This window comes from Propithecus coquereli, unplaced genomic scaffold, assembly GCF_000956105.1.
Source record: "Propithecus coquereli isolate 6110/MARCELLA unplaced genomic scaffold, Pcoq_1.0 Scaffold89, whole genome shotgun sequence".
In the NCBI taxonomy this organism is placed as follows: domain Eukaryota; kingdom Metazoa; phylum Chordata; class Mammalia; order Primates; family Indriidae; genus Propithecus; species Propithecus coquereli.
Window position 1 is genome coordinate 261005 of NW_012155173.1, and position 1292 is coordinate 262296.

The following is a 1292-nucleotide window of genomic DNA, read 5'->3' on the forward strand; positions in this document are numbered from 1 at the left end:
TTTTCCTGATCCACCACCTGTGCTCTTAACTATGAGAACATACTGCCTCCTTCGGGGCAGGCACAGACTGTCATTCATTTCTTAGCTCCAGCACAGTATACAGTAGGTGCTCAATAAATACTTGTATAAATAAAGTGCTAGATAATTGCTAACACGTGTACAATGCTCCACAGAGTTTGCAAAAATGCTTTTCACTGAAGCTCATTTTTCCCATTAGACACGGGAGGTAGGTTTCATGATCCCCCTTCCCAGATGAAGTTTGCAGGGGTAAACGACTTATGAGGGGCCGTAGAAAGAGTAAGAGGCTGGAGCTTGGGTAAGACTCAAAAATGAACTCACAGCGAAGACACAACACCCAGTAGAGCTACAGGGCAGAGAAATGTCTGTCTGGTCGAAACAAACATGGATATTACAAAGCGCTAGAGTTTAAGCACAAATCATATGCTCAGCACATGTTTTTCTGAAAACATTCACGTCACTTACATGGTTGGTGTGAGGTTTCAGACGTTAAAATTATGAAAGAGCAAAGCAAGATGTGAGAGGCAGAAATGGAAAGAGAACAAAGTAAAGTTCGACCTTGTCACCATCTCTCTTTACCACAGTCCCTTCCCAGAAATCTCTCCAGGGTCCAAGTTTCCAACCTGACTTCAACTTGAGTGGTACAGTTTGCGGCTGGGAACCCTGCTATAAATAGGCTCATTTGAAGATTTGAAGCGAGGTTCAAGTCCAGACTCAGTTCCTTTCCAGCTGTGTGACCTTGGACAAGTGGCTTTGACCACATTGTCTGTATTTGTAGAGATAAATCATAGGCTTGTTAGGATGATGAACATGTTCCTTTTAAAATTCCTTTTTAGAATTACAGGAAGCAAAAATCATAATAGTTATTAAATTTAACTGTTACGCAGGTAAAAGTAAGCTAGGTCTTGCTACAATAATCAGCACCCTATAACTTCAGGAGCCTAACACGACAAAGTCAGGTCCTCTCTTGTGTTCCATGTCCCTCACGGGCTAACACGGGGATGCTGTTCACTGAGGTCACACAGGGGCTCAGGCTGAGAGAGCAGCCGCCATCTCGTTTACGGCCATCGTGTTCACGGGGAAAGAGGGATTGGGACGGTCTTCCAGTGATAACTAAGTGCTCTGGTCTGAAAGTGACACGTCACTTTTTGCTTACAATTTAAGGACTAGAACACATCACATGACCCCTCCCAACCACCAGGGGGCCAAGAGCTACACCCCTACTGTGTGCCTAGGAGGACAGAGAATCAGGAATATTGCTGAATGGTACCTAC